The sequence below is a fragment of the Salarias fasciatus genome, chromosome 15, assembly GCF_902148845.1.
Source record: "Salarias fasciatus chromosome 15, fSalaFa1.1, whole genome shotgun sequence".
Classification (NCBI taxonomy): domain Eukaryota; kingdom Metazoa; phylum Chordata; class Actinopteri; order Blenniiformes; family Blenniidae; genus Salarias; species Salarias fasciatus.
In genome coordinates this window covers 3,785,049-3,811,206 of record NC_043759.1, presented here as the reverse complement: position 1 = coordinate 3,811,206, position 26,158 = coordinate 3,785,049, and the positions used below count along the sequence as shown (strand labels likewise).

Here is a 26,158-nt window from a genome sequence, read left to right as displayed (position 1 = left end):
CTGCCACAGGTGAGGCTCATCAGCTGATTGCACTGGCCCAGCCGCTCCTGCCCACACGCACCATGACACACGCCCACCTGAGGAACAGAAAGGGAGGGGGAAGGAGGAGAAACAGAGCACTGCTGCTCCTATGTGATGGCTGAGGCGGAGGACATGACATAGGTAACCCTAAACAAGATGGCGGAGATGCGGAATCCTGCCTACAGCACCTTTAAGTTAAAGTACTGGAGTACCTGCTTTCGAAATTACTTCAGTACATTTCTGTCTGAATGTCAAGCATTATTTCATTGCTACCACAATGAATGAACACAACAGAATCACTGAAAAAGTCTCCTGAATGCATAGACCTGCTGATTGAAACTGTGAAATAAAAACTGGTAGAATCTACTGCCAATCCTTGACACAACTGAATTAACAGATGGACAATTATTGTGCTCATTTTAATTTGTTTTCTATTTATTCACAACCAAACATAAATTTCAAACATTGAAGATTAACACCCACCAACTCCACAAGAAAATCAGATTTGTAACTTTGTCTGGCTTTACACTGGATCATACAGTGGGATAAATGCTGAGTTAAAAAAGAAAAAAGAAATAAAGTTACTCAGTATGTCAGGATTGTTGCTGGCTCGACACCCTTTTTTCTAACTCGTTAAGTTTTGCTATCTAGTAAACTAACTCAATAATTCACACAGGACTGGCCCCAGTGTGCCAAAGTTGTACACAAATGTTCCTCTGGTATGGAGTAGCTGACGGAGTGATGCTGATATGAATGAATGAACTCTCCACTTATTAACAGTGGGAATTAATGTAAAGACAGGTATGAAGGAAAACGCTCAAAGTCACATTTGATTCCTGGAGGTCTGGTGGAGGGAGGAGGCAGTTCTCTGATGGAGAACCTTCTGGCGTGTTCTGCTCCATAGTGACTCCATCACACACTGGAAGATCAGGAGAGGAGAATCTGGAGCGTCTGTCTTCTGTTGTCTTCTGGTGTCTCTGAATCGGGGAAGATTGGAAAAACCCTGTATTATGAACCAGGCTTTATGTTTCATCCAGAGAACCAGTTTCTCTCACTGGAGTAGCCATGACTCCAGCAGTAGGTGGTGAAATCCATGGCAACATTCACTATTAGACATTTGACAGTAGAACGGAGACTGCTCCAACATGGCGATCGATGTGGAGTCTATTCTTCATATATCTACGGTGTCTATCGTTTATAGATCTATGGTGGTGTTGCCTCCCCCCTGACCTGCCACCTTAAAGTGGAGGGAGAGTTTGAGTGCCCGCGTGATCTTAGGAGCTCTGTTGTCCGGGGCTTTATGCCCCTGGCAGGGTCTCCCATGGCAAACAGGTCCTGGGTGATGGGCCAGACTAAGCGTAGGTCAACAGCCCTTATGATGAAGTTACTATCCGCTAGGTAAGTCCTACGTCACCCACAAGGATACGCCCACTTCTGGGGCCAAACGCGTCTGCACTCCGTCGGCACAACGTGTAAAACAATTCAAAACAAACATGTCAGAACCTGTGAATCTCTTTACAATTGCATCTTTTTTTTCCGGGAAAACCTTGGAGAGGATTCAAAAGGGTCTGAATTCTTGTAACTCCGGTCAGGGGGCAAATGTCAGCGTTACACAGGGTGTAATTAAAGGTGAAGTCCAGGCGTCTGTGAAGAAGAAGCTCTACGATGTCCAGGTGAGTTAACCAGTGCTTTCTGGCTTTTAATGTTTTTTCCCTTGGCTTTTAAGTAGCCTTGGTTAAGACTGGGATAGATTTATATTATTGATAGATTGGTGTTATGTAACATTTGTCACATTTCACTTGTTCAAATAGATCTAACACGTTGTGTCTCTTGTTAGCTAAATGCTAACAGGTGGCTGTAATGACTTGAAATCAAGCTGTCATTGTCTCTAAGAAATAACTTAAGAGTGAGTTGTCTGTTTTTCACCCTTATGCTCACCTGCTCTTCAAAGCCAGACTCAAAACTCACCTGTTCAGACAGTCCTACATCACCAACGGGTCATAGTCATATCCACTATAACAATGTTGTTGCTTTTTATTTCTGTTATGTTATTACTGTTCTTAATTTTTCCCAGTCTTTTAATGTTCAGTGTCCTTGGGTGCTTTGAAAGGCGCTTTTAAAATCGTATAAATTATTATTATTATTATTACTCACCTCATTCTAAAATGGTGGTAAAACAGTGGATAACAGCTTACAGATCTTCTATTTTCACATTTTTACACAGTGGCTATTATGTAGCATAACTGCTTTTCCCATCTGTAGGTCAGATGTCCCTGGACGGCTGCAACAAAGACTGTCCTGCAGGCAGCAGACAGAAAAGACTTCTTTCTGCAATGGGATGCATCAACTGGTTCTCTGATGGACACTCTGGAACAGTTCTACAAAGATCATTTCTTGCCGAAGATGTTGCAGGAAATGTGAATTTGCACCACCAGCCTACAGAATGCATGCCATAAAGAAGAGCCACACTTTAAGCAAATGACACTTTATTATAATAAAGGTTCATACATTCATGACTATGCATTTATTTCTTTTTCACATCTGAATCATTCCTATCATACCATTTCATGCAGAATTAGTGTTTGCAGATTTGTGAGACAGACACACACTTCCAGTATTTTATCCACTATCCGCACAAACCGTGATGGCCCAGCAGCTTTGACCTGAGGGAAATGCCAACTGCACACTCTTGCGTTGTGGTTTGGAGTGAAGTTGTCACGCCTGTTAAGGAGGACAGATCATTACAAATTGTAAAATTGGTTTTAGTTATGTGTACATACATGGAAATAACTGACAATTAAAGACTTCAATTTCAGACTTCCTCAGACTATATATACTTTTTTTGAAATAATTTCTGTCATATGTACGGAAAGAACAACTGATGGAAAACATAAATACTCTACTATAATTTACAGGGTTGCAGTTCCAGTATTTTAACAACATACAGTGGTAAGAAAAAACACAGCAGGGATCGTTAGTTACACATTTTAGTACAAGGAGATGCATTTCTAATAAAAGGCTCTTACAATGTTAACACTAGCTTCGGATTCTCGTAGAAGATAATTTTGCTTGGAGACCTAAGGGCTAGTTTGCGATCATGACAGGCACAAGATAATGTCAATCGTCTGCTTCTGTAGCTGACATGAAGCTAACTCAGAAGCTAACTAAGACAGACAGTTCATCAAGACCACAATGAATAATAATATAAGACACACAATGCATCAATCCTTGAGGAGGAGTTAAATGGCACGTTTGCATCCGGATGAATGAACTAAAAAGTTAAATCTTTGTCTAGTATGCAACATCTGTAATGTTAGCACTGGATTAGCTAGCATGTGCTAACGTGAGCGATACTTCAAATTGCAATTTAGCTGATTAATTTCAGCCGTCTCTTCTTCTTTTGACCATCAGCAGGGAAACGGTAGAATGAGACTTGAGTGATTCCTTTAGTCTCCGATCTATTAAAACACTGAGGGACACAACACTGTGGCGTCTTGACTGTAAACAAACCAGCTTTGAGTGGACCGCTGCAGACGAATGGCCCCGGAAGTGCGCCTTGCGGGGGGTGCCTACGTCACGACTTATCTAACGGATTGAGGTCTGTGACGTCGCCCGGTATGGCACAGTCGGGGCCCCACCCTGGAGCCAGGCCTGGGGTTGGGGCTCGCAAGTGAGTACCTGGTGACTGGGACTTTGCCCACGGGGCCCAGCCGGGCTCAGCCCAAAGGGGTGACATGGGCCAGCCCTCCAGTGGACCCACCACCCGCCAAGGGAACTGTAGGGGCCAGGTGCAATGTGGATTGGGTGGCAGCCAACGGCAGGGTGCCCGGCAACCTGATCGTCAGACACAGAGACTAGCTCTAGGGACATGGAATGTCACCTCATTTGGGGGGAAGGAGCCTGAGCTTGTGAGGGAGTTCGAGAGTACCGGCTAGAGTCGAGCTCACCTCCACACACAGCCGGGGCTCTGGAACCCAATTTCTCAAGAGAGGCTGGACTCTCCACCTCCCTGGCCTTGCCCGCGGTGAGAGGCGGCAGGCTGGTGTGGGTTTGCTTAAAGCCCCAAAGCTCAGCCACCATGTGTTGGAGTTCTCCCCAGTGAACGAGAGGGTCGTATCCCTGCACCTCAGGTCGGGGATAGGTGCCTCACTGTTGTCTCTGCCTAAGGGTCAACACCAGTGCAGAGTACCTGGCCTTCTTGGAGTCCCTGGGATTGCTGCTGGACAGTGCTCCATCTGGGGACTCTATTGTTCTACTGGTCGACTTCAGCACCCATGTGGGCAGCGACAGTGAGACCTCTAAGGGGGTGATTGGGACGCATGGCCTCCCTGATCTGAACCCGAGTGGTGTTCAGTTATTGGACTTTTGTGCTTGCCACAGTTTGCCCATTACGAACACCATGTTCAAGCACAGGGGTGTCCATAAGTGCACTTTGCACCAGGACACCCTAGGTCGGAGGTCGATGATCGACTTTGTTGTGTCATCTGACCTCTGGCCGCGTGTTTTGGACACTCGGGTGAAGAGAGGGGCAGAGCTGTCGACCAATCACCACCTGGTGGTGAGTTGGATTCACTGGCGGAGGAGGAAACCAGACAGACTTGGCAGACCCAAACGTGTTGTGAGGGTCTGCAGGGAACATCTGGTGGAACCCTCTGTTAGCATGGTTTTCACCCCCCACCTCCAGGAGAGCTTCTCTCATATACCAAGGGAGGCTGGGGACATTAAGTCAGAGTGGACCATGTTCTCCTCCTCCATTGTCGGAGCAGCTGCTCGGAACTGTGGGCGTAAGGTCTCCGGTGCCTGTCGTGGCGGCAACCCCTGAACCCGGTGGTGGACACCGGAAGTAAGGGCTGCCGTCAAGCTGAAGAAGGAGTCCTATCAAGTCTTGTTGGCTCATGGGACTCCAGAAGCAGCTGACGGGTACCATCACAGTCCTCAGCCTCCCTGGGAAAGTCTATTCCAGGGTACGTGAGAGGAGGATTCAACCAATAGTCGAACCTCGGATTCAGGAGGAACAATGCAGTTTTCATTATGATCGCAGAACACTGGACAAGCTCTATATCCTCCATCGGGTGCTCAAGGGTTTGTGGGAGTTCGCCCAACCAGTTCACATGTGTTTTGTGGACTTGGAGAAGGCGTTCGACCGAATTCCTCGTGGTGCCTTGTGGGGGGTGCTTCAGCAATACGGAGTCCGGGGACCCTTGTTAAGGGCCGGCCGGTCTCTGTATGACCGGAGTAGGAGTCTGGTCCACATTGCCGGTAGTAAGTAGGACCTGTTCCCGGTGCATGTTGGACTTCGGCAGGGCTGCCCTTTGTCACCGGTTCTGTTCATAATCTTCATGGACAAAATTTTCAGTGCAGCCAGGGGCCGGAGGGGGTCCGGTTCGGGGACCGCAGGATTTCATCTTTGCTTTTTGCAGATGATGTTGTGCTGTTGGCTTCATCGAACCCTGTTGGCTTCATCGAACCCGGAGGCAGCCAGAACAGCCGTTCTGGCTGCGTTCCGTCTAAGGGACGGAAGCACCGCTGCACTGTTTGCGATACCTCTGCAGTTCGCTGGAGGAGGTTGCCAGATCTGTTGCTATCCCCTCCTGTAAACAATTTGAAACCCGTTTAACTCAATAGAAAGCAGACCAAACCGCCATCTCGGTTGAAAATGCACGTCAAAACCGTATTTTTATGATAAAAAAAAAAAAAGAAACACGTCATAAACACATAATGATTTCATCAACCCGTCAGACGTGTTCAAAAAAGAAGCTTGATTTTGCAGAAACCCGCCCAATCTGGCAACACAGAGGCACTCCGGTCATAGAGCTGTTTTATACAATTTTGGAGTTTGTCTTTTGTTGAATAATTTTATAATATTCTTTACATCATGCTTATTATATTATGTTATTTACTATTGTTCATGTAATGCATGCCTCTGTTACTTATAGTGTGCTAGTGGACACAGGCGTAGAAAAGACATGTATCCTTTTTCTGTTCGCCAGCCTGCCATTTTTCATTTTTACGGCAGCCTCTTGGCAGCTGGACAGTTTGTTTTTTTCTAAATCTAAGACTACAGGTCAATTCTCTCTCTGTCTCCCTCTGGTGTAAACGAGGCTCATTGGACAAGAAATGTAACACTATGATTTGTTGCACAACACCTGGCATTTGGAAAGACTTGATGGAGACTTGATGGAGGCTGAGAGGGCCTCCCAAGGGGTCACGAACATTGACCTTTGTGGGGAGGGGGGAAGAATCATTTGAGAAGCAACGAATGGTTTTGAGTGATTGTGTCTTGACGAAGACTCAACTAAGAAGCAACGAATGGTTTTGAGCAATTGTGTTTTGACGAAGAATCAATTGAGAAGCAACAAACTCTCAAGAAATAGTATAAATAGATGGAGCGGAGAGCGATCGACGCGTCAGTTCTTTTGGTCAACCTGGCTGCCAGGAGGTTTTTTGTGGAATAAAGTCCTCCTTTTGCATTCTGACTCTGACTCTGCCTGATTGTTCCGAGGAGAACTACGATTGAAGACTTCAAGAACCAAGAATGGATATACTTGAAGATTTTACGTTTTTTCTGAAATATATGTTTGAGGGGTTTTTTTGCACCGTGACTGGCCTAGGATACTTTTTAAATAAAAATCCATGACACTTTCCTGCAGTGACGAAGTACAAAACCGTTCATACTTCTAATGCGTTTAATGACTGCATCACGTTGTTTGTTCTGTATTCGACCAGAAGAAGTAAAAACAATCGAATATTAAGGCAAATGCACAACACTGATTTATTTTGAAATCACTTATTTTAAGTATCGCGTTTCCTTCCGGCACCTGACTTGCTTCTGTCTGGTTTGACGCCCTTTTGGTTCAACGGTGAGAACACGATTCAGTTATTTATGAGGAGGCTGATTTACAAATTCACACTTCCAAAAAAGGGTCTTGGCTCAACTCAAGTCAGTGTGAACACGCCCTAAGTATCTTGGGGTCTTGTTCACGAGTGAGGGACGGATGGAACCTGAGATTGACAGGTGAATCGGTGCAGCGTCTGCAGTGATGTGGTCATTGCATCGGTCCATTGTGGTGATGAAGGAGCTGAGCCAAAAAGCAAAGCTCTCGATTTACTGTTCAATCTACGTTCCCACCCTCACTTATGGTCATGAACTTTGGGTCATGACCATAGAGGGCACCTCTTTAGGATGCCTCCTGGATGCCCTGGGGAGGTGTTCCGAGCAAATCCCACTGGGAGGGGACCCCGAGGAAGACCTTGGACACGCTGGAGAGACTATGTCTCTTGGCTGGCCTGGGAACGCCTCGGGATCCTCCTGGAAGAGCTGGAGGAAGTTTCTGGGGACAGGGAAGTCTGGACATCTCAGCTTAGACTGCTGCCCCCGTGACCTGGTCCCGGATATGCGGTGGAAAATGGATGGATGGATGGATGGTGGTGTTCTGGTTTGTGTGTAAAGTGTCTCAATGTCTGTGGATGGCGCTGATGTCTGTTGTAATTCAGAATTATTTCACCTGATTTTCAAAAGTAATCCCGCTCAGTGATGGTTTTTTTTTTATTTTTTATTTTTTTATCAGATTTACCTGGAACCAGATTACACATTTTTTTATGTACTGTAACAGATTACAGTTCCTTTTTTCTGTCTCCTCATTATATGACGCAGTTACATGTAATCAATTCCTCCCAACCCAGGTGGAGATGAAGGTTTGGCATGGCAAACAAAGTCAACTTTTCAAACAAGACAAATCCTTCATTTCAAAGAACTCCAACATGGACGAGGATGAGGTTTGGCCTCATGTGGTAAACTGTACTTTGTGTACTTTCTGTCACCATGATTACCACTAGAGTTGAAGGGCAACTTCGGTTTTTTGACATCTGGACCTTATTTCTAGGTGTGTGCATGCTCATATACTCACTCAGACAAACATCGTGCAGCTCGGAGTCCTTCAGAAGTTATTTAGATCCAACCGATGTAGCGGCACTTAGCGGGGGCCTCGGCAATGCAGCTTCAGCGCGGGACATAATCTCTGCAAAGTCGCTCATTTCGGCCGTATTTTTTCCTTCATCGGCCGTCGCACGTCCCGCGGCCGGCGTGGAGTGCGCATCCGCTGGGGAGCAGAGATACGCTTCCTCCCAGCAAGGAGAGAGCTCCGGCGCCGGCCGAGGGACACCGCCGGGGAGCGGAGATCTGGATTCTCCCGCTGAGGAGAGAGCTCCGGCCGCGGCGGGTCGTCGCGTGTCCCGCACAGGGGGCAGAGATACGCTTCCTCCCGGCGAGGAGAGACATCCAGCGGCCCAGCGGCCGCGCGTCTTCGCCGGTGTCCGGAGCCTCCGTGGTGCAGCTGAGGGCCATTTTCCAACTCGGGCCCTGGAAGTCAGACGCCGGGGCACCGTGACAGCCGAGGCTGTCTCAAAGTGCCTCTCTGCTGAGGAGAGGAGCTCCGCAACGTTCCCATCCGAGCTAATTGTGGCTAAGTTAGCGAAAACTGTCAGCCGACTCACCTGAAGACGGTGCTGACTTTATGATAACACTGGCGATGGATGAAGAAATACAGCCGAAATGAACGACTTTGCAGAGATTATGTCCCGCGCTGAAGCTCCATTGCCGAGGCCCCCGCTAAGTGCCGCTACATCGGTTGGATCTAAATAACTTCTGAAGGACTCCGAGCTGCACGATGTTTGTCTGAGTGAGTATATGAGCATGCACACACCTAGAAATAAGGTCCAGATGTCAAAAAACCGAAGTTGCCCTTTAATGTTGGAAATGAGAAGACTGGAGAGAAAGAGAGCGTCGACTGAGATGAAAAGAGCTGAGTAACAATAATTACCAAATGTAACTCAAAATAAAAGTTGACAGTGAAAATAGAGTTTTTAATCCAGAATGAAGAGTTTTTTCTTCCTCCGTCCCTCTGGGACCATGTTTGGCTCCACAGACAGCTGAGAGGCAGCTTTCTCCACCATGAAACAAAACTCCATCTGGTTCCAGGTTCACCAGTGAGCAACTCCACCTGTGTCTGAGAAAGACTCTGACTCCACTGAAGTCCAGCAGAAACATCTTGGCAGGTCACGCAAGAGCTCAGATTTCTCACTGAGGAGGAAAGTGAGCATTTCTCCACAAGTTAACCTGTGTTTACATTGACGATCTGTCATATCTGTTCTATTTCATCCCTACTGACCGCCAGAGGCGGTGCATAAAGCACTGAATAATCATCCTTTCACACACACAGGTCGAGAATTAAAATGACAACAAATACCCCTTTCCCACTGCAACTGGCATGTCGACCTGTGTTTTCGACCCGCTAGCAATCGCTTTTTTAGACACCTTTCTCACTGCCTGCAGACCCGGCTCTCACCACCTGCTGGCAAGCCACGTCGCTGCGTTTTCCCGCGCTGATGGTGTCCCACGTTGATGACATCATCAGCGCAACAGAGCACAATGAAAGTAAACAATGCAGCGGAACACAGTCCCCGTTACCTGTAGAGGAATCTCCTCTTCCCCACGGATCAGGGGAAGCTCTCTGGTCTCGCTATTTTGCCAATACTGGGTCATCTTGACGAAGGATATCTCACGCTGTGTCCAGAAACAACAACTAGCATGCTAACGTAGCCACGATGCGTCGACATCATCACTTAAGTCCCCGGATGTATCCCTCCCACAAAAAGCCGGTAGAAAGCTGACCCAGTAAATTCCTGGGTCGATTGCAGGGTATAACGACCCAGGTCGAATGCCGATTAAACCATTTTCCCACTGCCATGAGGAGCCGATTGTTAGCGGGTTTAAACAGGTTTTTTGGCCAGTAGGAAAGGGGTAAAAGTCACATGTGACCTCCCGGCAGGGCTTAAAGAGTTCCGTTGCCACGACGGAATTCCGTCAGTTGAAAAAATTAAGAAAAAAAAAAAATACGTATCATAAGCGCATATTGACTGGGTGCCTCTTTTTCTGGCTCTCGTGCTTTTTCAATGAAGTTGTTTCATTCATTTGGTCTAAAATGTCATATGCGCAAGGTTACAGGCTTTGTTGTTGTCGCACCTCGTCACAATAAATCTATCCTGATAGCAGGAGTACATGGGGACTTTTATTTTGTAGGTGATGCGGGAAGTACATGTACATATTCACATTGCCTCGAATTTACAGCCGAAGAAGAGTTTCTCCGCTGTAAGGAATACATTCATCATTGCGGTTTTGAAGACGTGACCTGATTTACACAATCTACAAGAACAATGCAGCGTTAAAAGCACACGGGACATCAGGAGCTACTTATTCAGGCTAGCTAGCTCCAGCCGGGGGAGGACACCGCGGCAGGGCCGGCGCCGGCTTCTCAGATGCCCCGGGCAAGGCCGACACGAGCGCCCCGTGGTACTGTCGCGGAGGGTCCCGCCGCGAGATTTGTTGGGGGGGGGGGGGGGGGGGGGGGCGAAGCCAAGCAGTGCGCTGCTTTAACAGGCCATCATAGCGTCGCACCCTTGCCGGCGCCCCTCACGGCAAGTGCCCCGGATGCCCAGCCTAATCGCCGGCCCTGCACCGCGGGAGTCAGAGCGTCTCCTCGGGGTCTGGGAACCAACGCATGGAGGCTGTCCGTTTTCAGGCCCGCTCAAGTTAAAACTCGGACTCCATCATGTCAGGGACTCAGAGGGCGTGCCGAGGTGATGCTCAGGTCGGAGAATGTTACTGTTCCCTCAGCCAGTGGGCTTCACTGCTTTAAGATACGAGTTGGAGAAATATTGCACAGCCGCGGCGACGGCATGGACGGCGATTCTATTTTTAGAACAGCTACAGCGACGACTGTAGAGGATGGAGCGTGGCGAACTTTTCACCCTCTGTTCACCAAACTGCTGGAAGTCATTTCTTCGTGGGAACAATGGCAGGAGAACAGGTAACTGATACACACTGCTATTACTTGCTGTAGCTGTGCAGCCATAGCCTTATGCTCATTACAGAAAAAGATATAGAAGTCACTGTTTCAAATGATTCTATGTTGACAGAATGATCAGTCACAGGCAATGTTAACTTACAAGAGCAAGGTGACTGGAACCTGCTTGAGAAACTTTAGATGTATTTGGAAGTCTGAAACATCCAAATAAAATAGAATAAATTCACTAATGTTTTGTCTGAATTCACAGTGAAACAAAAAAGGCAGACTCTTTGCTTGTGTTTTTTTTTCTTTACAAAATTAAGTTAAAATAAATGAATTATGACACAGTAAATGAGAAATTTGGACTTGAAGTGAACCACAGTGAAATTTAAGGTCTTCCTGAATTGGAAAAAATGGATTGTTTGATGCTGACTGCAGGAAGGTTCTGCTCTGTTCCAGCTTTACAGGCGTTATCCTATTGATGACCAGTAAAACACCCAAGACTGCTTCCTGATTATATATTATATTAATATACTATTTTAGGGCTTGTTCAGTGGTGTTTTCTTTGATAATTTCAGTTTTTGTTTTTACTGGGGCAGGTGGACAAAGATGCTGGAGGGATGAAGGATGAGGAAACCCTGTCAAAGTCTATTGCTCATTCTGGAGCTGTGTGGAGGCCGGCTTTACACTTTCTATTGTGTTTTCTCCTCTTCAGTTTCATGCAGTTTTATTTTCACTACAAATTCTTGTCAGTTCCTGAATGATTTTATTGCAGAATATCATTGTCAATAAAGATTTTATTTTTGTATTAAACTGTTTCAAACTCAAGCCAGTCTTTTGTAATATTTCCCAGTCTAATTATATTGATTTATATCTATGATTTCATTAATACTGGTTTCTGCTGCTCTTAAAGCATTGAAGAGACCAGAGAGATTGTTTTACCTACCTGCACAGAGCCCAGCCTTACCTCGCAGTGAAGCTGTGTTTTACAACCAGGAGCTCCAAGTCTGCAACAAAGACCGGCGAAGAGGCGAGGATGCAGGGCTAAACACTTTTTATTTACAAAATGTGAAAAACTTCACAGATTGTCAGTTATCAGTGTGTGCATGGATGTGGTTGTGTGTTAAACTATGACAAAAAGCTGTGCTACTGAACCCACATGAGTGGCGTTCCACCAGGCTGGCATGGCTGGCATCCACCAGCCGTTGTGTGTGCCTCAGAGAGAGATGAGGAGGAAGTTAAGTACAGATGTATCCTACAGAGAGTCAACCAGTATGCAGCCACTGACATAGAGGTTGTCACAAATATTTGAGTCCATTCAGTCTCCATTTGAGGGTATAAATATCAGAGCAATTCAATAATCCTTTCTGGACAGTTTTATCTTTATAAAGAGATACTCTTAAATCCCTGTGTAAAAAAAAGACAGCAAATCAGTCAAAACAAAAAAATTGAATTAATACAAATTTATGAATCTTAAGAGAAAGTTAACCGTGGTGCAGATTTGGCTGAACCATAATATCGATGTTGTTTGTTATAAAGGACATTGTTCAAATCTAAATTGAGAAGAAAGCACAAAGTTTCACTTAAAAAATTTTTTCGAAAATTTTCAGTCAAATCATTTTTTTTAACTTTAACCCCTGCCTCCCGGTGGCTGACGTGAGTCGATATAGCCACGTCACACCGGAAGTTCAGTCCCTTTTCACCTTCTCGCGTGCAGGTTGGTTGGATCTGGTGGTGAGCATTTTCAGCTTAACTCCACTGAAAGTTGATGTGCTGCTTGTGACTAGTGGCCCTGCGACTGGGTACGTCAGAACTGCGAGCTTGCTCGCCCTCTAAGGACTGCACAAGCAGCGCTCCATCTCCTTTTTCTTCTTTTCCCGTGAAAGCCGGGTATCATTTATCGCCGTGTATCTTAAGCGGTAGATTTCTGTTGTTACATCCCACCTTGTGGTGCGCGCTGCTCTAATTTTTTGCCCGTGCTGCTTAAATATTAATTTGTCAATCAAGAGGCTTAACTTCGCCCCATTGTTATTGAAGACGGCTGTCTGTCAGCTCGTGTTTTCTGTTCTGAGTGTGGTTCATACACTGTCTCTTCAGTTCATTTAAAGGGAAAAAATAACAATAATAACAAACCCCCCCCCCAAAAAAAAAACAGCAGGGTTGTTTTTCCCTCATTGTGAGCCTGTTGTAAATCGCAAGTGGCATTCTCTGCTCGACCCGGTTTGTGACCCCGCACTCGGACATTCAGGAGTCACTAGTGGCATTCTCTGCTCGACCTGACTATGTCGCCGCACACTGTCCCGGGGTTATCGCATTCAGTTCCGCCGCCGGCCTCCGGTTCATTGCCGGGTCACAATGACCATATTCTACGACCTGGCCAGGGCACAAGCACTGTCTGAGGAGATTTGCACCTTGCTGGCCAAAGGTGCTGTAGTTCCTGTAGATCCCCTGCGGGACCCGGGGTTTTTTTATTCAAGGTATTTCCTCGTACCAAAGAAGACGCGCGACCCTGTTCTGGATCTTCGGGGTCTAAACAAAATTTTAAAAGTTATTCCATTCAAGGTGCTGCACATCCCTCAGATTCTCCACACAATATCGCCAGGGGACTGGTTCACAGTGATCGATTTGAAGGACGCTTACTTTCATGTCCCTTTTGCGCCCTGTTGCAAGTAGGGATGAAATAGAACGAAAGTTACGTAGGTAACTATGGTTCTATGAATCCTGGATGACCGCCAGAGCGTTCAGTCTCTTGGAATCTTCTGCTTGTGAGAAGGTGGAAGGGACTGAGCTTCCGTTGTGACATGGCTATATAGACTCACGTCAGCCACCGGGAGGTCACCTGTGACTTTGTTGTCATTTAATTCTCCACCTGCTTATGCGAAAGGATGATCATTCAGTGCTTTATGCACCACCTTTGGCGGTCATCCGGGATTCATGGAACCATAGTTACTTACGTAACTTTTGTTTTATTGTTCTGAAGTCCAGCACTGCTTCTGAACATTTGATTTAGTTTGTCTTATTTTCAAAATGAGCCTGACTTTTATTTAGTAAATGACAGAATTATTGACAATCAAACATTTATTTTCAGTTCCATGTTTCATGAATAATGAATAATAATCAATAAATATGAACAAACACTTTGTGAATTTCACAGAATCAATTTGATTTGTACCGGAGTGATGGTAGAGCATCCACCTCACAACTGGGAGGTTGTGGGTTCACATCCCGGACGGGTCATACCAAAGACCCTCTAGCCAGGTGCTCAGCATATATAGAATGGGGTAGCCCACAGCAGCACAGGGGGTCGAACACACAGAGGTCTAACCCCCCCACTGTAGCTTCCACTACTCACAGTAGCTGTGTGGCCTGGGATTATGAAACAGAGATAGGCACTCACTTGCACGGGAGAATTTGATTTGTGTTGATCAGGTGTTGATTACATACAAATGTTGACAGAACTTTAAATATATATCAGACAAGTCTTATTATATCTGCCCCTTATCCTCAGAAATCAATTACAAAAAAAGTAAAATTAAGAACAACAAAAAAAAAACATGACAATATATACAAAACATAAGTACACACACACACACACACACACACACACACACACACACACACACACACACACTTATAATACACGAAAATAAAATAACTGCTGGCCAACACAGACAGTGACATAACATTAATTCATCGATTACAATTAACTTAGTGCTTTTCACAACAACAAAAAAAGACAATCAAATGTAACTAGTATGTTTCATTGTGTTTCTTTAACATACTGGATTTGATTAACCTTTTAAATGTGGTCCTTGACTTAAATTCTTTTATTTCTTTCTCCAGATTGTTCCATAAACTGATTCCTTTTACAGATACACAACGTTCAATCATTTTTGTCCTAAATCTTGATTTTTTTTTAAAGAACTCTGTTCCTTTTAAGTTAAACTTGCTTTCTCTTTTTCCAAACTTGTTCTGGATGTTAACTGGCAGTGTATTTGTGTGAGCTTTCAGCATAATTTGTAAAATACTATAATCTACTAGTTCTTGGAATTTCAGCAATTTAAATTGAAAGAATAATGCATTAGTTGGATTTCTATATTGTTTTCTACTGATTATTCTTATGGCTCTTTTCTGTAATATGACAACTGACTGAATATATGTTTTGCAGGTATTTCCCCAGATTTCAATACAGTAGGACAGATGTGGAACAATCATTATGTTATATAACATGTACAATGCTTTGTTATCCAGTGAATCTTTTACTTTGTGTAACATAGCTATTGTTTTTAATATTCTTGCCTTTGTATACTGGATATGTGATTTCCAACCCAAATTTTCATCCAGAATAACACCCAGAAACTTGGTTTCCTTTACTCTATTGATTTCAATACCATCTATGGTAATTGAAGCACCAGTGTCTCTCCCTCTGTTACTAAATATCATAAAGTTTGTTTTTTCAAGATTCAGTGATAATTTATTTGCATCAAACCACATTTTTATTTTTTTAAATTCTTCTTTAACCACATTTAACACCTGTGCTAAATCTTCCCCACAATAAAATAATGTTGTATCATCTGCAAACAGAATACATTTGAGCAATTTGGATACAGAAACACAATCATTGATTTACAAAGTGAAGAGTTTAGGCCCAAGGACCGATCCCTGAGGTACTCCACACATAATACACTGCAATTTGGATTTTGAATTATATAGCTGCACAAATTGCTTTCTACTGTCTAAGTAACTTGAAATCCATTTATGTGCCACCCCTCTAATACCGTATTTGCTCAGTTTTTTAAGAAGTATGGCATGATCAATGGTATCAAAAGCCTTTTTGAGGTCAACAAAAACACTTACAAAAAATTGTTTTCTATCTATTGCGATGGATTTTCTTCAGTTAATTCCATGCCAATGATGTGGAGTGACTGGTTCTAAATCCATACTGACTTTTGCTCAAAGTATTGTGTCTGCTCATGAAGTTGTCCAACCTTATTACAAACACAACCTTATTACAAACAATTTCTCTAGTATTTTTGAAAATTTTGGAAGCAAGGATACTGGTCTGTAGTTAGAGAAAACATGTTTATCTCCATTTTTATAAAGTGGAACTACTTTGGCTATTTTCATATTTCAGGAAAGACCCCTGTAGAAAATTACAGATTGCAAATGTATGTAAATGGTTCAATAACCAGTTCTATTATACTTTTTACCAATATCATATCTATTCCAACACCATCAGTAGATCCTTTACTTGCACAAGTTTTTACAATATTCAATATTTCTTCTTTTCCTACCTTACCAAGAAAAATACTATCCACATTATCCATAATTATATTCCGATCTTCTGAACATTTACTTCAAGAAATATAGTCAAACTGAGCCTCTTAAAGGTCTAATACAGGATTTTCTCGAAAAGACGAAGCCAAACGTCTGTTACTCACTTTTTGAACAACGCGCATGCGCCAGACCATCCGCCCGGCTCTCCTGCTTCTCTCAGGAAACGCGGAAGCGTGCGAGCGCGATCTCCTCTTCTCCGGCGTGCACGGCTCTGTTTACAGTTTCTGCGATCCGCCTCGCTCATACATAAAGCTTGTTTTTCGAAACAGTTACAGTTTCATTATGTCAGACTCGCCACCGGTAAGTACTAGCTCAGAAGCTCACCGGCTACATAAACACTCTGAATGCTCTGAATCTAAAAGGGAGAAGCTTATTGGGCGCAAGCACGTAGAACCGCCTTGCGAAACCAGCTCGTCAGAATGATTGACAAACAGACCCACCAGTTATTTAGATGATCCACCCGGAAATCAAAATCCTGCATTACACCTTTAACATTTTAGTTAAAGACCCCTTGTCTACAAAATATCTCCACTTATTGTAAACAGTTATTTTTATGACACAAGTACCAAGAAAATCTGAACCATGATGATAGAAATGAGAGTTTGAAGCCTCTGTGATGTGGTTCAGACATCTGGACCTGAAGTTTGAATCATTTGATCAAACTGCTGCTTTTCTCTTCACTCTTAAAATCCTGATGAGAGTTCATCCACTTTGCATTCAAACATTATCTTCAGGTTTTTCTGTGTTTTGGCTAAATCGAGACTTTTCTCTGTGTGTGTTCATTGGTGAAGAGAAACAAAACTTCTCTTCCTCTCTGCCAAACTGAGTCTTTCAATGAAAACTCCAGTAGTGTGAAGAATCCATTGAAAGCTCCTTTTCCAGCTGTCGTTAGGAGGAGAGGAGCAGAAACATGCCAACAGGTTTCCTTCTTCATCACACTGATCCAAAGCAGCAGAGACACTTTCAGGCTCAAAACGTCTTCACAGAGACTTTGAACAAAGTTTGAAACTTTGAAGCGAGTCAGTGTGAGCTGAAACATAACAGGAGGCTTCATTCATCACTTCATCTTCTTCATCCATCCATCCAGAGCTGACTGCTGTCCTGAGTGAAGCAGTCCCAGAGTGTGGACTCAGAGCTCTTTCAGCCTGTTTCTGAGGAGCTCTGCTTCATGTTGAACAGCAGTTAGGACTCCTGTTGGAGAGAAAACCTTCTGACTGTCTTTCTTCCTGCAGGGTGGACCATGGTGGAGAGCAGAGGTTAAAACCTGGTCTGAGGAAGTGTAAGTTTGACTAATGAGGACCAAACAGTGTCTGTCTTTCGTTCAAAGGTTTTGTTTCATTCAAACAATACTGACAAGAGAATTTTGAAAAAAAAGTTTCCTCATCCTCACTTTCTCTGAATGAACAATGTGTCACGAAGTCCAGAATGAAGAACTCCATCACATGTGTCAGAGGATGACTTTTCTCTTTTTCTCTCCATCAGATTTCTCTCAACTTGAACTGGACACAAACTCAGTGAGCAGAAACCTCAAACTGTCCAACAACAACAGGAAGGTGACACGTGTGGAAAAATGGCAATCGTATCCTGATCATCCAGACAGATTTGAATTCTGGGCTCATCAGCTGCTGTGTAGAAATGATCTGAGTGGTCGATGTTACTGGGAGGTCAAGTGGAGCGGAGAAGTTTATATATCAGTGAGTTACAGAGGAATCTGGAGGAGTGGAGACACTAAGCAGTGTGTGTTTGGAGCGAATGATCAATCCTGGAGTCTGTACTGCTCTGATGAAGGTTACTCTGCCTGGCACAATCACAGGAAAATACCAATCTCCTCCTCCTCCTCCTCCTCCTCCTCCTCCTCCTCCTCCTCCTCCTCCCCCTCATCCTCCTCCACCTCCTCCTCCTCCTCCTCCTCCTCCTCTGGTAGAGTAGCAGTGTATGTGGACTGTCCTGCTGGCTCTCTGTCCTTCTTCAGAGTCTCCTCTGACTCTCTGATCCACCTCTACACCTTCAACACCACATTCACTGAACCTCTCTATGCTGGATTTAGACTCTGGTCTGGTTCTTCAGTGAGTCTGTGTCCTCTGTAGGAAGGACAGTCTCTGTCTCTGACAGCAGTCCTGTCAGCACCAATCGGAGATCAGAGAACATCAGTGGAGTTCAGCAGGGCTCACAGACGGAGCCTCAAACACTTTGTAAATATTTTGTCAGTTTAAGTTTCAAGATGTTTTCTAACCTCCTCAAGTCTTTGTCAGCAACAATGGAGACGATGAGGAAAGGACTCTTCTGATCACAGTTTGACGTTTGTGTTATTCTTTCATTGTAAATGTGAACTGAATCAGTGTTGTTCTGCAAGTTACCAAAAATAAATCCTTTATTTCATTTCCTTTAGGAGTTACTGAATTTAAAAATCAACAAGTTATTTGATCATTTTCTTTTAATGTTGTGGAGTGGCGTCCACTGTGGGAGAAGACACTCGTCTCTCTCCTCCATTATTTTCTTTTAACTTATATCCAGTAAGGCTGCACGATTAATCGATTTTGAATCGTAACCGACTTTTTGGGTTAAGACGATGTTAAAAACACTGAAATCGTACATGAACGGTTTCGGCTTTTCACATGAACGCATTCTTTTTGGTGCCTCTAAGCCACCGAAGTTTCTCCGGCCCGTCTCATGACGTCATGACAGAAGTGCAAATCATGGCTACTGCCGGAGACAGTGGTGGAATAAGTACTCTTTTTTTTTTTTAACTTAAGTAAAAGTATAGATACTGGGGCAAAAAAAGTACTTAAGTAAAAGTCAAAGTACCCAAGGAATACTTTACTTCAGTAACAGTACAAAAGTACTTGCTTTAAATTTACTTTGCAAGTAAAAAGTAAACGTATTTATAGCCGATGAAAAAATGCAAAATTTAAAATATAGAAAGTAAATTGTGAATGTAGCAAATACTCAAAATAAGAACCAGGCAAAACACTGTCTGCTCAAATTTATTTAGAACAGAGCATTGTAAACAAAAGCTTTACAAGCTCAAAAATTGTCAATTATTTATAATTCTGGCATAATATTTAACAAGACAGACAATTCTATTGGCAAGTATTTTACAAGTGTTTGTGGTTCATCTTCAAAAGAAGTTGATTTTCAAAGTTTTTCGAATGGAGACGTGCTCTTTTAGGAGAGAAGATCAATCCAGCTTTACTGAACAGTCTCAGCATGCTGCAGACACAGGTAAAGGTGTGTTTAACTCCAGAGACAGACTGCACACAATGGGGGAACGACTTCAAAACGTCAAATACTGTGCTTGTGCTGGTTCAGTACATCTTGCAGCATCTTGCTGCTTTGTACTTTCCTGGACGTTGGCCTTCATGGAGCCAAAGAAGTCCTCATCTGATGATGGAGAGCTGTTGCCAAACCTTTGTTACCTGGTCCAGATATATCTTGATGTAATCCAAAACTATATAAAAAACATACATTTGCAATGATTTAGTGACTTAGCATTTTATAATAACTCATATTAAAGAAAGTGGCTAAATGGCAATTGTTTAAAAAAAATACCTGCTTTCAGCACATCTCATTACTTGTCCATGATGTTCAGAACTTTGGGAGCAGGATAGCAGCAGCGATCATTTCAGGATCAGCTAATATTTCTGAAAATCTCTGCTCAATTGAAGCCTGGAGTGCATTGATCAGGGGCTGATGCAGCTTTGATGACAGCTGGAGGCGCTCAAGCTTCTGGGTAACGCCGGGAACGCACTGGACGCGGAAGCGGAGCGCGCGTCTCCGCGCCAGCGCTTGGCTGTTCGCACTGGAGGCGTATCTGCTGCCTGCGCTCTCCGCGCTGGTCACACATCGGCTGCACTCGGCTCGCTCCGTCAGCTCTCGGTTTTCACGTTTGTTCCCTCTGTCTCGCTCTGCCAGTATGGATGGGTGTGTTTTGGTGACCTGTGGAGAGACTTTTTCTCCTCCTGTCCTCTTTTTTTCTGCATCACGTGAATGTCTGTCGCTGTGTGTGTGTGTGTGTGTGTGTGTGTGTGTGTGTGTGTGTGTGTTTGGGTGCGTACATGCGTATGTCTGTTTGTGTGTCCATCTGTCTTGTGATTAGACCCAAGTGACAAATTATAGACGGACGAGCAACACCGTCCGTAACTAATCGTTATTTAATTTGTTATATTTTGAAAATTGACCGGATTCTCTTGCCTTTTCTGTTTCCGACTTCCTGTCCGGTCCGATCTGCTTGATCCAGCCTGATTGGACCAGTTTGGTCTTAGCTGGACTTATTTAAGGAGAATCTGACTGAGAGTCTGACAACCAGTGCCCACATACTGTGGAATGGCTGCGCTGCTCTGCGCTTCGCAGGTCACAGCACTCACGCAGTAATTACGCACCCATTGAAGTCGATGAAGTCGCAGGCAGAGCGCGCCCACTGCCTGCGCGAGGGCTGAGTCTGTCAGTCTGTTGAGAGGCTGGAAGTGAAGCGCTTTTTTAATCCTGATGGACAAATGCAGCTTTCTGAAACTCTGAAGCCTGGATGGAAGCTTTTCAACACTGCCCTTTTTGGTGCCACCTGGTGGCCAAAAGTCTGAAGAGCAGCTTGAATGAACTGCTCCATGATGCTTCCCCACGAGTTGAGTTCACAGCTTCTCTTTATGATCATGTGACCGATCTGTTTGATATCATAATCATTGTGGTGATATGAACAAGTGTTTCTGAGAGTCAAAAAAAAATCTTTTGTTGAATTGATTAAAAAGCAATTTCAATGAATAAACTTTCCTGGATTGAACGTGTGCTTAAGCTTGGTCTCCTTTTGCTTGTGACTTCTTGATGTCTGTGAACATAGACAGTAAAATGTTATTCATAATAATATTTGACATAATCTGATGATAACCTTGTTGTTCTGTGAGGTTCCTGTCTCATATCTGTCCTAAACTATGGGTCCTCATTAATGATTGTTTCTGAAGAAATTCTGAGCTTGCACCTCGGTTTTTCTTTCCAATCCGTCCAACAAAGTCTGTTGGAACCACATCCAGAGTCAGAGCGAGCCCTGTTCTCGAAGAACGCTCCAACATTCCCATCAACACTCCTGAAGCTGGAAGAGTTGAAGCTGTTCCAGCTCCAAACGATGGACCCACATCAGATTAAATCCTCTGCTTTAAGAATGGAAGGTCACTCAAGGTCATCTGAATTCAAACAGTGAAAAACACACGACTCAAACCCAAACACAGGACTTGATAAAAGATTGGTTTCATTCACAATAGATGTCGGTGAGGACCTACATTGACTAACGCTGGTGGATTGGTGACACTCGCCTCTGGGTGTCGGTCAGGACACACAAACCACGACAGGGCTTCTGGAGTATCTTCTTCTTTATTGTCAGAAGAAGCGAAGTATTGCAGGCAAACATTTCTTCTTAGTTAACAGAGCCAGTGGGAGTGGGGATATCTACCCATGTACAGTACTGTGTTGTGTCGTGTTGTGGTCCTACAACAAGAAATTAATCATCATTAAGCTGATGAACAGAAGGACATATACACTGAGATGAATAGCTAACTACAAACATAAATCAGTCTTTAACAGGAGTGAAACTACACACTGATTAGATTGAACAGCATACACATATTGAATTACTCTAGCCAACAGTGACACCTACTGGACATTAATCAGAAACCCACAAACTCTCCAATTAAGTATCAAATAAGAAGTATTTACAGAAACCCATCTTGATTTAGACAAATGAAAGCAATAAGACATTCCTCAGGTGAATTGGACACACGTGCACTGAACATAAACCCCACTACATGATGAAATGAAATACAATCGCTCTTAACAAGCTAGCGTTTAGCATGGCTAGTAGCATCTGAACACAGGCTGAAATCACACCACAAAACTCCAACATGCAATGAACATTCCACAATCACAGGGTCATGATCTCAAAGTGAACATGCTGGGGTGCTACTTACATTTACTCAGGAACGCACAACTTCTGTATTCAGTTTCATTTTCCTCCCACACTCAAGCAGCATTCGAAGCTAACAGAACGATCCAGGACCAGGAAATAGTAATAACATTTCTCACCAGTAGGTGGCAGACCAAACCAAAATGTACTCAAGCAGAATCTACTGTAATCCCATCGTATAATAATGCAACAGCAATCAATAATGAAACAGCAAACGTAACGTGCATTCAATCCCCACACCCACAGTCCAAGCCTTTCTAACAGCCGCCCTCAAATGTACAAGGTACATTTGACTCACTGAAAGGCTCCTAACCAGGATCAATGTCCTATGTCTCTTCAGGTAGTGCAGGGAGAACTACCATCCTGGCAGTTGGTCTGGTGTACACCTTGTCCTTAATCTGCACGTCGGCAGATCTGATGTGACCATCTGCACTTTGGTGTACCTTTGTCACACGTCCAATAGGCCAAAGGGCTCGTGGCAGTTGTGGATCCATCAACATGACGATGTTGTCTTCTGCCAAGTCAGCTCGAGTAGTCTGCCATTTCTGTCTGACTTGCAGATTTGGGAGGTATTCCCGAATAAACCTGGACCAAAAGTGATCTGCCAATATCTGTGAGTGACGCCAACGACGTCTGCTCAGGAGCTCCGTTTCTGGGTAGACAACTTGAGGTAGGGAACCATCTGGCCGCCCCATCAGAAAATGATTAGGTGTCACAGGATCAGGGTCAGCTACACTGGCAGACACATAGCCCAAAGGTTTTGAATTCAGGATGTTCTCGACCTCAGTGAGAACAGTCTGAAGAACTTCCTCAGGTACTGGCTGAGCACCTATGGTGCTGTTGAGAGCTGTCTTAACAGAACAAATTTCTCTTTCCCACACTCCGCCAAAGTGAGGGGCACCTGGAGGATTGAACTTGAAAGCAATCTTCTGTTTGGCGAGAATTCTTTGCAGCTCTGGTGCTAGAGCTTCAGTTGCCTTTCTAAGCTCTTTCTCTGCACCACGGAAGTTAGTTCCCTGATCTGAGATTATTTCAGCAGTTGTACCCCGACAGGCAGTGAATCTCCTCAGTGCCATGAGATAGGAATCAACATCCATGTGGGTTAGGAGGTCAATATGTACTGCCCTTGTGGTCAGGCACTTGAAGATTATTCCCCACCTTTTTTCATTGCGTCGTCCGATTTTGACATGGAATGGACCAAAACAATCAGTCCCAGTTGAATAAAAGGTTGGCTTAAATAAGCGGAGGCGAGCAGCTGGCAGGTCAGCCATTTTTGGAACAGTAGGCTTTGCTTTCCACCGTCTGCAATCAGGACAGCTGAACTGATATCGGCGAATGGCTTCTCTACCTCGGAGTATCCAGTATACTCTTCGTATCTCTGCGAATAGTCGCTCAGGCCCAGGATGACACAGCCGCTGATCATAATGCTGTATCAGGAGCTTGGTGAAGGGATGGTAGGGATCTAACACAACAGGGTGCACGGCTTGTGTTTCTAGATCTGTTGCCCATCTTAATCTTCCTCCAACACGAATGAGTTGCTCAGATCCATCCATCTCTGGGGATAGGGAGCACAGTCGACTGTTGGTAGATACAGACTTCCCAGCTTGTAAAAGGCGCAGTTCCTCAGGGAAGCTCTCACGTTGCATCTGGTGGAGGATATGTCTCTCAGCATTGTTGTAGTCTTCAGCTTGCGGATTGCCTCCCCCTCCTGCCGCCCTGTGTAACTCCTCTGCAGTCATTTCGAGGAGTTCTTGCCAACTATTGTATGACTTGACCTCTGAGGGAGATGTCGGCATTATGGACGACGTGCCTGAGAAAACTGACTTCTTGATTTCTGAAGTGTCTTCCTCTTCAGCGCTGATCATTGGCTGACTAGGCCAAGTCTCTTGGGTGTGGCAGAGGAAGGACGGCCCTTGACTCCATCTGTTTGGCTCAGAGAGATCCTTGAGAGTTTTGCCTCTTGTGATGTTGTCAGCTGGATTTCTCGCTGAGTCCACATACCTCCAAGAATGAGAATCAGTTAGTTCCTGGATTTCGGCTATCCGGGTCCCAACAAATACCTTGAAACGGCATGACTCTGACTGCAGCCAACTCAACACTGTAGTGGAGTCGGTCCACAGAGTTATACTGGCCACTTTGAGAGTAAGCTCTGAGGTTAGAAGTTTGGCTAGCTGGGCTCCTGTTACAGCGGCACACAGTTCCAATCTCGGGATTGACATCTGGCGTTTGGGTGCAACTCGGGAGCGGGCCAACAGGAAGGAAAGGTGGACGTTACCTTTGTCATCTGATGTTCGAAGATATGCGACAGACCCGTATGCCTGTTCTGATGCATCACAAAAAATGTGTATCTGCCGGTTGACGTGTGAGGGATTAACCTCAGCAGGGGTGTAGCACCGAGGCAGAACAACTTTAGGAAGGGTGGTCAACTCACTTTCCCATTCCTCCCACAACACCTTCAAGTCGGCAGGGAGCTGTGGGTCATCCCAGTCTCGCTGTTTCTCCCAGAAATGACGGAGCAGCACTTTAGCACGAGTGGTAAAGGGCAGGATGTATCCAAGTGGGTCGTATTGGGAGGCTAAGACTCTGTAGATGTTTCGCATGGTCAGGATGCCATAGTCGAAGGGTCGATGCTTGTAACCCAGAGTGTCTTCATGGATGTGCCAACTGAGTCCAAGTGTATTTTCAGATGTGATTGTTTTATCCTGTGCGAGCCATAGTTCACTGCTGTTGGACTGGGCCTCTTTGGGTAGGTGGCTGATGACGTCTGACCCGTTACTCGCCCACTGACAAAGGTCAAATCCTCCTGAAGCCAGCAGTGATCTTAACTTGTCAACAAGCGCTTTGGCTTCCTCTGGTGTAGGCACACTTTGCAGACAGTTGTCCACGTAGAAACACTGCTCAACGGAGGATCGCACATCTTCTCCTGGAGTACTGTGATCCATTACATGACGCTGTAGAGCATATGTCGCGCAACAGGGGCTGCATGTTGTGCCAAAGGGGAGGACCTGCCACTCATATATCTCAGGAGGTTTGTCTCGAATCAGGTCTCGCCAAACAAATCTCAGCAGGGGTCTGTCCTCTGGAAGGAGGCGAACTTGGTGAAACATGCCTTTGATGTCCCCGCTCATGGCAATGGTATGTTCACAGAAACGAAGCAGCACCCCCAATAATGAAGCTCCAAGAGTTGGTCCTGGTAGCAGGTAGTTGTTCAGATTGAACTCTTGATGCTGGTGAGAGCAGTTGAACACGATCCGATTCTTGTTGTTATGACACACCATGTGATGCGGGATGAACCATGACTCACTTTCTGGCTTGAGGGTTTCTTGAGGTACTTTTGCCACAGTGCCAGCTTGGATTAGCTTCTGGATCTCTGCACAGTACGCCACAGCGCGTTCTGGGTCTTTACTGAGGCGTCTTTCAGTACTACGCAGGTTCGGCATGACTGATTCTTGAGAGGCTTGGAGAAACGGCATGTTCTGCTTCCGTAGCAGGGGGGTGGCATAACGGAAAGTTCCGTTGACATCCACACGTGTTGTCTTGGTTTCCAACAGGTGGATTGCCTCTTTGTCTTGTTTGGAGCGGGTTACAGTTTTTTCACTCCTGTATGGAAGGATGTCAACTTGCCAGAGCCTTTCCACATGTCTCAGTAACTCAGCATCTTGAGGGGCTCCTGAGATGAACAGACATTGTTTGGGTTGCAGACATCTTTCTATTGTTTTCATGGGCCCCTGTAGAGTCCAGCCCAGTTTGGTACGGACTGCAACTGGCCCATCTGGGGTGCCAAACCGTATTGGCTCAAGAGGGGTTATGAGGTGAGAATGATCTGCACCTATGAGCACCAATGGCTGCACATTCTTGAAGGAGTGCAAGGGAAGACCTGAGAGGTGTCTGTATTGTTTCTTCAGACTCTCCATGGGGTAAGAGTGCTCTGCTAGTCCCAGACGTTCAGCAGTGAAAGCACCTTCAATGGCAAAGCGTTTCTGGCTGTTGAAGGCTGATGAAACTTGAA

At 44.8% G+C, this 26,158-nt stretch overlaps 1 pseudogene; it reads left to right on the top strand.

The window, feature by feature from the left end:
• LOC115402055 (NACHT, LRR and PYD domains-containing protein 12-like) overlaps positions 1–19,033 on the top strand; it is a 42,773-nt pseudogene extending 23,740 nt beyond the window's left edge.
• The last annotated feature ends 7,125 nt before the right edge of the window (positions 19,034–26,158 follow it).